Source organism: Notamacropus eugenii, chromosome 4 (genome assembly GCF_028372415.1).
Source record: "Notamacropus eugenii isolate mMacEug1 chromosome 4, mMacEug1.pri_v2, whole genome shotgun sequence".
In the NCBI taxonomy this organism is placed as follows: Eukaryota; Metazoa; Chordata; class Mammalia; order Diprotodontia; family Macropodidae; genus Notamacropus; species Notamacropus eugenii.
The window spans coordinates 194,766,226-194,778,890 of NC_092875.1; the positions used below are offsets into that span (position 1 = coordinate 194,766,226).

The 12,665-nt window shown below is 36.8% G+C and overlaps 1 long non-coding RNA gene across 26 annotated transcripts in view; it reads left to right on the forward strand.

The window, feature by feature from the left end:
* The window catches only part of LOC140500898 (uncharacterized), a 520,520-nt gene that overhangs the window by 13,932 nt on the left and 493,923 nt on the right, over positions 1-12,665 (forward strand). The gene's annotated exons all lie outside the window — the stretch shown is intronic.

Here is a 12,665-nt window from a genome sequence, read left to right on the forward strand (position 1 = left end):
ATGTTTACTTGTCTGGGACAGTTGAATTACATACATAAATATATACATATATGCACGTACGCATATTTTGTGACAATTACAACTAACCATTCAATATCTATTTAATAAATTTAAATCATAGCACATGTAAAGGTGCATATTTCTATCTCTTTGTATTCTTGACCTTTGTTTGCATTTTAGTTTTTTCCCTGGTTTTTCTCAATGTGAACAGATATCTGATACTTCAAAAGAGCAATTTTTGAAATTATTTTTTATTATTTTGCTCAGTTTTTCAATCGTATCTGACTCTTCATGACCCCATTTGGACTTTTTTGGGCAAAGATACTGGAGTGGTTTGCTTTTTCCTTCTCCAGCTCATTTTACAGATGAGAAAACTGAGGCAAACAGGGTTAAGTGGCTTGCCTAGGCCACAAAGGTAGTAAGTGTCTGAGGCCAGATTTGAACTCAGGAAGACTCATCTTCCTGACTCCAAGTCTAGCGCCACCTCGCTACCCTTTATTATTCTGTACTTCCACCTATCCTCTCTGCTTTCCCGTTGAGTAAATTCAAAACTAACGAACAAACTCCTCCAAACAAATCCTTCTATGTATGTCTACCAATCTGGCAAAATAAATTTCCACATAAGCCATGTCCAAAAATGTATGCCTCTTTCTTCATCTTAAGTTGATCACCTCTCTGTTAGGAGTTGAATGACATATGTCTTCATTCTTTTGTACTACTGATTTATCATCGCATTGCTTAGAGTTCTAAAGTCTTTCTGAGTTGTTTGGCTCTATAATGTTTTATCATTGTAAAAATTGTACTCTTAGATCAGCTCAATTCACTCTGCATCAGTTCATAAAGTTCTTTCCCTTTTCCCCTTAAATTGTCTATTTTATCATTTCTTAAGTCATAGTAAAATTCCATTAGATTCATACACATATATTCACATACATATAATTTGTTTAGCCATTCCAGGAGGGTACACCCTTAGTTGCCAATTTTTGGCTACTATGAAAAGAGCTGCTATAAATATTTTTGTAATATAGATCCTTTTCGTCTTCCTTTGATTTCTTTGAAGTACTGGCCTAGTAGTGGTATAGCTGGGTCAAAGGATATGCACAGTTTAGTAACTTTCTGGGCATAATTCCAAAGTGCTTTCCAGAATGGCTGGGCCAATTCACAGTTCTACCAACAGAGAACAAGTATGTTTGTTTTCCCACATTCCTATCAGCATTTGTCAGTTTCCTCTTTTGTCATCTATACCAGTCTGAAATGGGTGAGACTGTTTTTTAAAAATTGCTTTAATTTGCATATCTCTAATTATTGGAGAATTTAGAGCGGTTTTTAAAAATTATGATTATTGATAATATGGGTTTCTTCCTATGAAAACTTTTCAAACATACTTTGACCATTTATCTACTGGGGAATTGAAATCGGCTTTATGAATCTGAATCCGTTCCATATATATCTTGGAAACTAGAACTTTATCAGGAATGCTTTTTGCAAAGATTTGCGACTCGGTTACCTGTCTTCTTTATTTATTTATTTATTTTTACTATGTTAGATTTGTTCAAAAACTTTTGAATCTTATGGAATTAAAATCACATCTTTCATTTTGTGTGGATCCTCTCAACCACTTTTTAAATCATGAACTCTTCTCCTCTCCATAGATCTGAAAGATAATTTTTTCTCTGCTGCTCTAATTAATTTATGATGTGACCTTTTATGTCTAAGACATTCTTTTAGAGCTTATTGTGATATATGCTCTGAGGTGTTGGTATAGACTTAATTTCTACCTGTATACTGTCTAGTTTTTTTAGAGATATGTTTTTTTGGTCTAATAGTGATTTTTTTTTTCTTCAGTAAAAGGTGTCTTTGGGTAAACTAAACAGTAAACTATTGTGTTTGTTTGCTTCTGTATGTTGTGAGCCTAATATCTTCCCCTGATCTGACCTCTCCTTTTTAAAACCAGTACCAGAATATAAATTTTAATATAAACACTGTTAATACAGACATAATTTTTTATATAATGAACCCAAGCCTTTGAATGAACACTCCTTTCAGAAATGAGACATTTGGTGGTGAGTGGAGGACTTGCAAAATGAAGTGGTTTTAATAGTCCCTACCTAGTATGGAAGGAAGGCATCAAAGAAGATGCTATGCTCTAAGAACAAAGCAGATTCACAAATCCAGCAAATCCAGAGACGTCTCCATTCCAGTTGCCTTCCAAACTCATAGTGGACTTATCAGGCACAGCCAAACACACTGTGTTCTGACCCCAGCATCCTCAGATCATTGGTAGCCTTCTAAAAACAAACAGTATTAGTGACCAAGGAATAGAATATGCAGCTTGAAGTCTTCCTTATTAGAATATAAACTCTGAGAGGGCAGGGAAGGTTTATGCCCTTATTTGCACTTCCAGTGATTAACATAGTTCTTGGCATACAGTAAGAGCTTAATAAGTGATTGTTGACTTGACTATCCACTAGGTTAGGCTGTGCTTTCTTTTTACATTGCAAATTCTTAAAGAAGAGGGTCCCTGGCTATATCACGCATCTCATGGATCTCTTAGGACAATTAATAATGCATCTGAAATATGAAGACCTGAATTTGAATCTCAGTTTTGTCACCGATTATAAGTGTGATCTTAAATAAGTGACACAACTCTCTGGGCCTCAGTTTCCTCAGTTTTAAAATTAGGGGTGTGGGATAAAGGTCTTTTGAAGGCCTTTCTGACTCTGTACCCTATGATACCATGAATGCATTTGTGGCAGGCTAATAAATGTTTTTGACAGGGCTAATGGTTTTAAAGAAAGCAAAATACTGCTTCAGAGATCCTCTGAGATTTCCCTAATTAAACACTGTGTGCGATTATTGGATTATCCTCTACAAATCTTGATTTCAAATTTATTGACAGTACCTACATTGGTCTGTTTAATTACTTTGTTGGGGAGGAAGATAAACATCCTCTTCTACTGACAATATTTATTCAAAATAATTACTTACTCTGTTGATATATCACATTATTCATTCTCATTTCGTATGTAGCAGGGATAGATTTTGAAACACAATCATTTAACCATCATTCTTGCTCCAAGAAGGTTTGAATGAAGACAGTCATTTTGGGCTGATGCTAAGAGACAGCTGAGATAGAGTTGTCTATATATTTGGTTTCAAAGAAGGAGTGGAGCAGATTTTCAGATGGAAAAAAACTAGACAAATTTCCAGTGTCTTCTATGTTAGGTATTTTCAACATAGATTTCAAACATTTCTTATTTGAAGGGGAAGATCAGTGATATACAAATTTAACTATAAGAAATTCCAAAACCAAATAGAAATGATGAATTTGACTCTTCCAATAGATAATCAAGACCATCCTATATCACTTTCCTTCTCTTAAAAATGTAAAATATTGATTGATTGAGTTTACAAAATGTGACAGTTCTTTAATCTTTGATCTTTTGTTGAGCTCTAGAGTCACTGTGGCATTTATTGGTTTTTAATTTTTTTCCATTTTTCAAGCAGTTTTTACTCTTTTCACGTCCTTCTCTCCACTGAAAAAAATAAAAACAAAACATTTGTAACAAACATTCAGAGTCAGGAAAAACAAATTCCTACATTGGTCATGTCCAAAAATATATTTCATTCTGTATAGTTAGTCCATCACCTCTCTAGAAGGTAGGTAGCATTCTTCATGATGAGTCCTTTGAAATCCTTGCTGAAATCATTGCATTGATCAGAGTTCTTAAATCTTTCAAAATTGTTTATTTTTGAAATGTTGATGTTACAGTATAAATTGCTCTCCTGGTTCTGCTCACTTCACTCTGTATCAGTTTATACAAATCTTCACAGGCCTATCTGAAATAATCTTTTTCATTGCTTCTTATAGCACAATAATATTGCATTCTACTTACATGTCATAATTTGTTCAGCTGTTCTCCAGTTGATGGACAGAGTCTAAGTTTCCATTTCTTTGCCACCATGAAAGAAGAGTTGCTATAGATATTTTTGTACGTATGTGTCCTTCTCCTCTTTCCTTTTGTATATATGGGCCTTTTGGGGGATGTAGACTTAAAAGTAGTGTCACTAGGTGAAAGTATCCTCTATCGTATCTATTGTTGTGTCATTTCAGTCACATCTGACTCTTTGTGACCCCACTTGGGATTTTCTTGGCAAAGATATTGGAGGGTTTGCCATATCTTCCTCCAGTTCATCTCACAGCTGAGAAAACTGAGGCAAGCATTGCTAAGTGACTTGACTTAGGATTACACAGCTAGTAAGTGTCTGAGGCTAGATTTAAACTCAGGTCTTCTTGACTCCAGGCCTGCCACTCTATCCACTGCAACACCTAGCTGCCCCTTGTCATATTTCATACTCACTAAAGGCTGGTGTCTTGGATAGTTGTATCTCTACCCTTTGTTCATGATGACTTTGACCTCTCTCACAACTACCACATCTATAGATAATGGTTGATCACTTTAGAAAAGGGAAGTTGTTTGTTTTGTAACAGATCACTCAAAGATAATCCTTGAGTATGGATTTTCTTCAGGTATCTGCAGTCTCATGGATGTGGCTTTTCCTTCCACCTATGCAGAGCATACATCCTCGTACTTAAGCAGATACTCTTCATGACTTGCCAGTTAGGGGATGAGCCTCTGCAAAGTTAGAAAAGTTTTTCTTGGATAACAGAAATACAGTCTGTTGCTAGACCCATGTGTGAAACCTGTCCAGCTGGGTAGGACCTCCTAGAGCTTCGTATTGGCTGCCATAACCTTTAAGATTGAATGAATGATCTTTCCATGCTTCACTCTTACATCAGTTCTAACAGAATTATGATATTCCATTCCATTCATGTACCACAATTTTTTAAACTATTCTACAATGATAGACATTTACTTTCTTCACCATTTTTGCTATTATAAAAAGGATTGCTAAAAATATATTGATGCATATGGAGATTTTCTTCTTATCAGTGACAGCTCTGAATATGGTACATTGCATGTATTTTCAGACTTTTTTTTTGATGTATTGATCTGCTTTGCTGATTTTTTCTTTTTTTTTGTCTTAGAGAAAATGATTTGTTTTATGGGACATTTATTGTAATGTAATACCTCTTTAGAGAATATTATTTGCTATATGGGGTATATTATTTGCTCTATGGGAAAGAGGAGGGAACCAGATAAATTTTATTGGTAGAGAAAAAACAAAAGACATTGATAAGCATTTATTAATCTCCGTCCCCTGGAAGAATAAATGCGTGAATGAAAGAGCATTTATTGAGTACATGCCATGTGTAAAATCACTGTTTGGGGATTCAAATAGAAAAGTGAAACAATCTCTGCTCTCAAAGAACTTGCATTCTAGTGGGAAGGAAGCACTTATGAGAGATTTCAGTTACAAGTCAGATGGAATGACCCAGTGGTCTGGAAAATCTTTTGGGGGAATTGGGGTACGGTGGGAGGATAATCAAAGAATATACCACAGAAGTCCTACCATATAATCTAGTCAAGTTATGTGACTTCAGGAGAGTAGTCTTTAATCATCGTTCTCACTCCCAGAAGACCCCTCCCCTCCTTCTTAGTTTTGGCAGATTACCATAGTTTAAAGAGTTCTTTTGAGGAAGGATTCTGTAAGTTGACTTCTTTACTATATGTTTATGGTAAATGAAGCCATAGCTTTATTATAGTAAATTCTCAGCACTTGTCTCAGTGTGGGAATTTGGGTGCCAGTGTTTTTTCTTCTCTTCAGAATTGTCTGTTAATTGACTTCTGGCGGAATTCATTGCTCTGTATTCAAAACTGTTGATTACATATTTGCTGTTAGAATTCAAATATGTAAATTGATTGTCTTGGTTTCTAGCCAAAGTGTCTACTGGAATATTTTTGAAAAAAACATTTTCTCTCTGTTTCTCTTTCCTTTGGCCCTAACAATGATGTGTGTGAAACTCGGGCTCGATTTTCAAGGTTTTCTTCACAATCTTTTTGATGAAAGGTGCTAGAAATTGATTGGCCAATTGATGCCGTCAACCTTGAGCTCTTTACTCTTATTAGGATCTGCTTGGCTCTCAGACCTAGCTTTGTGATAGAGTCTACTGAGGTTCTTACAAGATCTTTCTTTGGTCTTGGATGACTCTTTGGTCTCCTTACTTCACACTTCTTATCCAGGCTTATCCTGACCATGGGCTTGAGTCACCATTGGTTAGGGTTTAAAAAAAAAAAACCAGAGACTGAGATCCTTATGTTTCCATACCAGCTTAGTGTGGAATTGTTTTGGCATGCTGACTGCACCACTGTTTTATCTTTTTAACTTCTAACCTTGACTTTGGTTTCTAATTCCTGGTCAGATAAACTTGGTCTTCTAGTTCCTACCCCTTGGGCTTTTTATTCACATTCTAACTACTTCTCTGCTGTTTTCATGTTATTTAATTCTGTAACACCTGATCCAAGAAGTAGAGTAATTTGGGGGAACCAGGGATCTGTCCCTTAACAGATGAAAAGTTAGGGAAAGGTGTCTGAGAAGTGAATTGGAGGCCAGGTATCAGTTCCTCAATGGAAAAGAATCAGGAGGCACGGGAGCTAGCTCTGCTGCTACCTTAGTGTGTGAACTTGAAAAAGTCCTTTGAGTACCTTGGGACTCAGTTTCCCTCTCATTAAAAACAGAGGGATGGACTAATGGTTTCTAAGGGGCTTTAGTTGATGCTGAATTTTAGTCTATGCTGAATTTATCTGTTTGTATTCTGTCTATAATACAGTATTCTGTATTATAGTACGGTAAATAGACTATTCTGTCCTTAATCCTGCTGCCTCAGACATCACTCCCCAGTGCTGGCCTCTCAAGTTTCTGCAAGCCCAAATTCTAACTCCTACTTTTAAGGAATGGACTTTGGTTTTGACACAAAAACATCATCAAAAAGAATGTTGCCTGGTATTCTATAAACTGGAGCTCTCGTTAATTGACATGGTAATTAATAATACTCTTGATGCATCTGCCTCTCTATTGTCTAGCAGAGGACCTAAAACAGTAGACCCTTAGTAAATGCTCATTAAATTGAAGTAGTTGTTGAATTGTAGGATTCCTAACTTTCTTTGTGGTTAAAAATTATTTGTACTATTATTTTTATGTAGCTTGTATACTGATACTTCAAGGAATCATTGATCTCCTCAAGGTTGGCACTTTATCAGGTAGATCTAGAGATTGTTATAGGGCAGCTTGGTGGTGCAGTGGATAGAGTGCTGGCCCTGGAGTTCAAATGTGGCCATAAACACTTATTAACTGTGTGAGCCTGGGAAAGTCACTTAACCCTGTGTGCCTCAGTTCCTCATCTGTAAAATGATCTAGAGAAGGAAATGGCAAACCTCTCCAGCATCTTTGCCAAGAAAAAGTCAGATGGGAACATGAAGAGTTGGATAGGACTGAAACAACTCAGCACCAGCAGTGTAGGTTGTTACTCATCCATTTTTCCTCAGCCTGTCATTTTTTTAATCTTTTTGAGTCCTTACGTATATTCTTTATGGAGAATCTATCTAACTTATTGGAGGCCTTCCTCTAGGTCCAGAGCTTTGCACAGTACCTAGCACAGAGTATATATTTAACCAATACTCCATGACTCCAATACTCTGCCAGCCTAGCATTCAGGTTGTCCTTCTGGTTTGAAAATGGTCCTGAATATATTGTCCAAGGCCTTGCAGATTGCCTAACTAATCTGATCCATGGATTCTGGGCTAGATATTGATAGATATTAATTGATAGATATTAATATTGTATTTTCCAAATAATACTTGTTTTATAGTAATGACCCTTCAGTATTTTATCACAAAGTAGTAGGGAGTATGGGAATTCAGGGGATGTATGTGGGGAAAGATATTTTAGGTCAAGGGGACCTTTCCATGTCCTTCAAATCACATGGTACTGGCAGTAGCCTATGCAGTTATTTATGCTTTATAGAAGATTAGCTTTGCAATAGAGACATCTTGACAGCAGAGCAGTGTATACACCAGAAACTTGTACCAGTTAAAAGCCCTTCAGGAAATAATATGATATAACCTATAAAAGCTTAAAGAGCTAACAATAACAGCTGTTGTAGAACTGAGGGCTGCATTTCATCAACTCAGCAAAATACATCAGAGAATAACTAGGTGAGGGTAACATAGTTTCTTAGTTTCTTGGCCTTTTCTAATTGCACTTTGGGTCCCTTAACAACTTGAACTTTCTCTCCTCTGAAATCAGGTAGTTCATAAGGCCTCTGTTTGACAAAAGTTCACTTGGTATGCTTTTTGAGGTTATTATTTGCTCACTCTTTAATGGGCCTTTAGCCTACCTTCTAAATAGATTGTTAGCTCCTTTAGGAGAAGACCTTTGACTTTCCTCTCCTCTCTCTCCTTTCCTCCCCTACCCTCTTCTCCCTCCTCTGCTCCTCTCCCTTCTCCTCTTCCATCTCCTCTCCCTCCTTTTTTTCTGTCCTCTCCTTTCTCCCTTCCTCTCCCTTTTCCTCTCCTTCCCTCATCTTTTTTCCCCTTCCCTCCCCTCTCTTCTCTCTTCCCTTCTCCTCTTCTCTTGTCCTCACTTCCCCTGTCGTTCCCCTCCTTCCTTCTTCTCCCCTTTTATCTTTGCCTCCTCCTTTCCTACCCAGATCATAACCTTTGATGTTTGACTTTTTCTAACTCCAATTTAAGCTGTTTTGGCTCTCCTTAGTCACTTAGTTTCCCCTTTTCCCCTCACAAAATTGGTGTGGACCCCATCACCTTAGCCCACTATGGTTCAGAACTCCTGAGTTGAAAGTATATATATATATAAGCCTCAGCCTCCTGATATATGGGTTTATAGGGGTGAACCCAAATCTTTGTATGTTCAGTTGTACTATACACACAATAGGTCTGCATATGTTTTCTGGTTAGATGTTTTAAACTGGATTTTCTCATTGGTTATCCCTTCCAAGGCCTGTATATTTATTTTTAAAATTTCAATACTAGGCAGGTAAGATTTCTGAGACCTGAGTATCCCGATGATGAAGAATAAATGAGTGCCTCTGAAGCTCTGTCCCAGGAGCTTTATGCAGCCAAAAGCTTGATATCACAGTACTGCTTAGTGTAATGATTCCTTTGCTGTACTGGAATATTAGTAACAGCCCCATGAAAAGTTCATCTAGAAGAATGAGAACAGTGATCCATTTGAAGTCAGAGTTTGACACCTTAATTAGGCATCCATTTGGTGCTTTCTTTTCTGTCCTTATAATAAATGATAACAAACAATAGATTAAAGAATTGTGATTCCTGGCTCAAAAACATGATTTCCCTCTCCCTTCCCTCACCCCACATTCTCATTCCAAATCTTCCATGAATTAAACTTTAAAGCTATAAGTCCAAGAGTCCTGACTTTTAACAGAACTTGTAGTGATTTTGCTGAGATACAAAAGTCTGATCACTTTATTTTCTGGGGTGGTGGAGGGGAAGGAATTCTGCCTATTTCTTGAAAAAGAATGAAATAGAAAAGTATGTATAAGGAGCTTATTATGTGCCAAGAATTGTGTTAAGCACTAGGAATACAACTAGAAAAGCAAGACAATCCATTCTCTCAAAGATCTCACATTATACTCATGGGAGACGGTGGTACAGGAGAATTCTACTACAAGGTGGCTGGAAAAGTCCATTGTCTTTGGGATGACTTGGCAGGATAAATAGCCATGCCTGGAGATCTGGAGGGCAGATGGTGAGACTCAATAGTCCATAAGGCCTGATGGCTTACTAGAAGAATAGTGGTGAGTGGTACCCTGCTTATCAAAGGTGTGAGTGGGCGTGTCTAATTTGAAGTCAAGAGCCTGGAGGAATTAGGCCCATGAATGTTGGGAGGGGAGAAGTTGGTGGGAGGTAAGCAGGAGCTGGGCAGTGATATTAGAGAAAGGCTTCTGTACCGGTTAGCTCCACTCTCCAGGACCTCATAGAATGACGGGGTAGGTGCAAACTGGCCATTCTGGAAAGGGAATTCTCACCAGAGAAACCAAGTCATACAGAATTCCAGGTAAACAGCATGCCATTTTATGAATGTGATTTTTGTCATTATGAGTACTTCCCCCACTGACTCAGATCACAGGAGACAGTCTTTGTGAACTGCTTGCTATGGCTGAAAAACTTCCGTGACTATCTTTTTGGCACCCAACCTTGCCAAACTTAGTAAAGCTAGTCCTGGTTTTACAGAATGTCTCTTACTAGGCTGATATTTGAAATCTTTCTGACTTGGTCAGACTTTCCTCTTTGTTAATGGAATACCTGAGTCACCCTATGCTTTAATGAAATGTTGTATTTGAGCTTTAAGAAAAGACAAAGAATGTTCGTTATAGTGTTACTTGCAATAATGTGCTATACTTTACAACCTCCACCTCTCTTCTTTGGGATAGGATAGAGAGCCCCATGTAATGCCACTAAGAATGCATCTGTAAGTCTTATTTGCATGGTCAAAGTAATAAAGATTTAATATAAATTCTTAGCCTTGTTTGCTAGTGCCGTTGTACTCATGTATTTATGGTATAGATAGGCAAAAGGAAGTAAATTAAGTGTTACATGGATTGCTACTGTGCTACATTGAAGCATCTGCTTTCCCTGTTGTGTGATGGTTAGGCACTGGATTGGTTTTATTATATTTTTAATTAGACTCTTAGTGTTGGAAAGAACCTCAGAGATGATATAGACAAATCTGCACCTGAGTGGGATTCTTCTCTATAAACATCCTTGACAAGCTGTCATCCAGTTTCTGTCTGAAGATCTTTAGTTAGGGAGAAGTATGATGTTCCAAGGCATCAGTATACACCCCTGTTGGACTGCCCTTATTGTGAAGGAGTTTTTCAGTAATCGTAGCTAATTTTTTTGTTTAGTTTTTCAGTCATGTCTGATTCTTTGTGCACAATTTGGGGTTTCTTTGGCAAAGATGCTGGAGTGGTATGCCATTTTCTTCTCCTCCTCATTTTCCAGATGAAGAAACTGGGGCATACAGGGTTAAATGACTTGCCCAGGGTCACACAGCTACTAGGTATCTGAGGTCAAATTTGAACTCAAGGACACTCATCTTCCCGACTCCAGTCCACTTCTCTATCCGCTGTACCACCTGGCTTCCCCTTGCAAATGTTTATATGATGGTTACTATGTGCCAGGTAGTGTGTAAACACTTTGCAGTTGCTATCTCATTTCTTCCTCACAACAATTGGGAGCTAAGTGCTTTTATTATTCCCATTTTACAGATGAGGGAACTAAGGCAAACAGAGGTTAAGTGATTTGCCCAGCTTCACACAGGTAGTAAGTACCTGAGGCTGGATTTGAACTTAGATTTTCCTGTCTTTCAACCAAGTGTGCTATCCTGCACCACCTACCCTTCTTTCTCCACCTTTCCTTAGTTGTTCATAGTTTTACCTTCTGGGGTCAAGCAGAGCAAGTCTAATCCCACTTTCATATGACAACATTTCAAACACCTTGTCTTCCCTTCTTCTGGCTAAATGATTATTCCTTCAATTGATCTTAATGAGGCGCTATTTCCTGTTACCTCACCTTCCTGGTGATTCTCCTTTGGCTTTGTTTCCTCTTGTCTTTCTTTCCTGTGTACAATGTTCTTCCTAACCCAGAATTAAGCATTTTACTCTAGATATGGTCTGACAAGGGCCGAAGATAGTAGAGCTATCATGTGTCTCGTTCTGGTCACTTGTCTTTGTTAATGTAGCCTAAGAGAGCATTAGCTTTTTGGGTTACCACATTACAAAACTGATTCTTATGGAGTTTTTGTTCTACTAAGACTCTGAGATAGTTTTCACATAAACTATTGTCTAGCCACATCTGATAATTTCATAAGTCTTTAAATCATGATTCTTTGAATCAAAATGTAGGATTTTATATTTATCTTATTACATTTTTTGTTAGATCCTATGTATTATTTTAGCCTATAGAAAACCTGATTATTAACTATTATCTTATTAGATAATATTCCCAGGTTTACTGTCCGCTTAATTAATAAGCATGCTGTCTTTTCTAGCCTGTTGTACAGTTTTTTGTATCCTTTTAAATGTATGAAGTAAAATTATTCAGTACCACAAGAAGAATATCATTCAAATGTCCATAAGACTTTAGTTGTTTTTTTTAGGACCTTAAGAATTCAGTCATTTTAATTTTGTTTTAAAATTTTAAAATTAAAAATTAAAACTTTAACATTTTGTTTTAAAATTTTAAAAGTGTATTGAAATATTTAAATAAAAATTTCATCTAGCATATAATGTGGTTAAACTCAAAGCTAACTAGACAGTATTAGATAAAGAGTCTATACATTAGTTTTTATTTTACTAAATGTAAGGATTAGATTTTTAAGAGTGGGACTTTTCCCATATAATTGACCTCAATTTTATTTTATTTTTTAATGTTTTATTCTATTTTGGTTAATGTTGACACTAATCCTATCTAATTTCAGATTGTCTCCTGTCCTACCCTCTCCCAATTAATATGGTCCTATCAATATGGTCATTTGATCCAATGGACCAATACTCATCCTCTCTCATAACAAACCATTTGTTAATAATCCTTGACGTTATCATAAATTCAAGTGTAGCACATTTTGTATATAGTATGAGAATAGTTAGCACTTACTTAGCACTTTAAGGTTTACAATACATCTACCTATATATCTGTATTTATATCTATATCATCTATATCTAT